Below are 3746 nucleotides of genomic sequence, written 5' to 3' on the forward strand. Positions count from 1 at the left end.
GATATAATGTATATATATATATATATATATATATAATAGAGGTAGTGATATAATGTATATAGAATAGAGGCAGTGATATAATGTATATATATATAATAGAGGCAGTGATATAATGTATATATATAATAGAGGTAGTGATATAATGTATATAGAATAGAGGCAGTGATATAATGTATATATATATAATAGAGGCAGTGATATAATGTATATATATAATAGAGGCAGTGATATAATGTATATATATATATATATATATATATATAATAGAGGTAGTGATATAATGTATATAGAATAGAGGCAGTGATATAATGTATATATAATAGAGGCAGTGATATAATATATATATAATAGAGGCAGTGATATAATGTATATATAATAGAGGTAGTGATATAATGTATATATATATAATAGAGGCAGTGATATAATGTATATATAATAGAGGTAGTGATATAATGTATATATATAATAGAGGTAGTGACATAATGTATATTAATAATAGAGGTAGTGATATAATGTATATATATAATAGAGGCAGTGATATAATGTATATATAATAGAGGCAGTGATATAATGTATATATAATAGAGGCAGTGATATAATGTATATATATAATAGAGGTAGTGATATAATGTATATATATATATATAATAGAGGCAGTGATATAATGTATATATATATATATATATATAATAGAGGTAGTGATATAATGTATATAGAATAGAGGCAGTGATATAATGTATATATATATATAATAGAGGCAGTGATATAATGTATAATAAGAATTTACTTACCGATAATTCTATTTCTCGGAGTCCGTAGTGGATGCTGGGGTTCCTGAAAGGACCATGGGGAATAGCGGCTCCGCAGGAGACAGGGCACAAAAAGTAAAGCTTTAGGATCAGGTGGTGTGCACTGGCTCCTCCCCCTATGACCCTCCTCCAAGCCTCAGTTAGGATACTGTGCCCGGACGAGCGTACACAATAAGGAAGGATTTTGAATCCCGGGTAAGACTCCTACCAGCCACACCAATCACACTGTACAACCTGTGATCTGAACCCAGTTAACAGTATGATAACAGGGGAGCCTCTGAAAGATGGCTCACAACAATAATAACCCGATTTTTGTACGTCTATTTACGTGGGCGACTGCCGTGATGTTTTATCCCACTGGATCAATACCGGCTGACCTTGAAGCAGAGGTCTTGCTAAGCTTAGAGCATTATAAATTTACCCTTAGCTCCAGTATATTTATGTGGAGAAAAGTCTCCAGACTTGATCACACTCCCTGGAAATTTTTTCCTTGTGTGACTGCTCCCCAGCCTCTCGGGCTGGGCTCCGTGGTCACCAGCATCCAATCCTGAATGCCGAATCTGCGGCCCTCTAGAAGATGAGCACTCTGTAATCACCACAGGAGAGACACCCTTGTCCTTGGATATAGGGTTATCCGCTGATGCATCTGAAGATGCGATCCGGACCATTTGTCCAGCAGATCCCACTGAAAGGTTCTTGCGTGAAATCTGCCGAATGGAATTGCTTCGAAGGAAGTCACCTTCGAGGCAGTGATTTAATGTATATATAATAGAGGTAGTGATATAATGTATATATATAATAGAGGTAGTGATATAATGTATATATATAATAGAGGTAGTGATATAATGTATATATAATAGAGGTAGTGATATAATGTATATATATAATAGAGGTAGTGATATAATGTATATATAATAGAGGTAGTGATATAATGTATATATATAATAGAGGTAGTGATATAATGTATATATATAATAGAGGTAGTGATATAATGTATATATATAATAGAGGTAGTGATATAATGTATATATAATAGAGGTAGTGATATAATATATATATAATAGAGGCAGTGATATAATGTATATATAATAGAGGTAGTGATATAATGTATATATATAATAGAGGTAGTGATATAATGTATATATAATAGAGGTAGTGATATAATGTATATATATATATATATATATATATATATAATACAGGCAGTGATATAATGTATATATAATAGAGGTAGTGATATAATGTATATATATATATAATACAGGCAGTGATATAATGTATATATAATAGAGGTAGTGATATAATGTATATATATAATAGAGGTAGTGATATAATGTATATATATAATAGAGGTAGTGATATAATGTATATATAATAGAGGTAGTGATATAATGTATATATATAATAGAGGTAGTGATATAATGTATATATATAATAGAGGTAGTGATATAATGTATATATATAATAGAGGTAGTGATATAATGTATATATAATAGAGGTAGTGATATAATGTATATATATATATATATATATATATATATAATACAGGCAGTGATATAATGTATATATAATAGAGGTAGTGATATAATGTATATATATATATATATATATAATACAGGCAGTGATATAATGTATATATAATAGAGGTAGTGATATAATGTATATATAATAGAGGTAGTGATATAATGTATATATATAATAGAGGTAGTGATATAATGTATATATATAATAGAGGTAGTGATATAATGTATATATAATAGAGGTAGTGATATAATGTATATATATAATAGAGGTAGTGATATAATGTATATATAATAGAGGCAGTGATATAATGTATATATAATAGAGGCAGTGATATAATGTATATATAATAGAGGTAGTGATATAATGTATATATAATAGAGGTAGTGATATAATGTATATATATAATAGAGGTAGTGATATAATGTATATATATATATATATATAATAGAGGCAGTGATATAATATATATATAATAGAGGCAGTGATATAATATATATATAATAGAGGCAGTGATATAATGTATATATAATAGAGGTAGTGATATAATGTATATATATAATAGAGGTAGTGATATAATGTATATATAATAGAGGTAGTGATATAATGTATATATATAATAGAGGTAGTGATATAATGTATATATATAATAGAGGTAGTGATATAATGTATATATATAATAGAGGTAGTGATATAATGTATATATATAATAGAGGTAGTGTTATAATGTATATATATAATAGAGGTAGTGATATAATGTATATATATATATAATAGAGGCAGTGATATAATGTATATATAATAGAGGCAGTGATATAATGTATATATAATACAGGTACAGTATAATATATATATACAGTACAGACCCTATAGACGGATAGATGAGGCCGGAGCCGCAATCTCCCTCTCTCTTCTGACCCAGCGCAGCCATTCAGTTACCCGGAAGTACTTCCTGCACTTCCGTTCAGACACTTCCTGTTTGCGTTCCACGATGCTTCCGGGTCCCTGCAGGAGGCGCTGTGCACATAGATCGGGATAACAGTGAGGGCGGCGAAGGGTGACGCCCCCTGAGGACACGCCCACCCTAACATTGTGACGTCACACTCGCGCTCTTAGCCCACATTACCCACTCTGCGTCACCATTATAATGACATCATCCTGTTACCTTACACAGGCCTTGTGTCTGCCTATTAGATGGAGATCCTCCCCCATCACCCCCACCATCCCCAGTCACATTGGGTAGATGCTAGAATCAAGTGGGCTAAGGGACCTTTTCCGTAAGGGGGAGGAGCTAGGCCAGCGAGCCACCGTGCCCGAAGCGTGGCGAGCGAAGCGAGCCCGCGATGGTACTTTTCGGGTACATTGTTCGCCCGTAGCTCCTCCCCCTGGTGACGTAGCTCCTCCCCTAGATACGTC

The 3746-nt window shown here is 32.0% G+C and overlaps 1 protein-coding gene across 2 annotated transcripts in view; it reads right to left on the reverse strand.

The window, feature by feature from the left end:
• Positions 1-3325, reverse strand: part of LOC134983566 (zinc finger protein 260-like) — a 64967-nt gene extending 61642 nt beyond the window's left edge. For both annotated transcript variants that reach the window (XM_063949224.1, XM_063949223.1), the window contains exon 1: positions 3197-3325. The gene's annotated coding sequence lies outside the window, so the exon portion shown is untranslated. The remainder of the gene's footprint in view (positions 1-3196) is intronic.
• Between the last annotated feature and the right edge of the window lie 421 nt (positions 3326-3746).

The sequence above is a fragment of the Pseudophryne corroboree genome (assembly GCF_028390025.1).
Source record: "Pseudophryne corroboree isolate aPseCor3 chromosome 3 unlocalized genomic scaffold, aPseCor3.hap2 SUPER_3_unloc_18, whole genome shotgun sequence".
NCBI classification, from domain to species: domain Eukaryota; kingdom Metazoa; phylum Chordata; class Amphibia; order Anura; family Myobatrachidae; genus Pseudophryne; species Pseudophryne corroboree.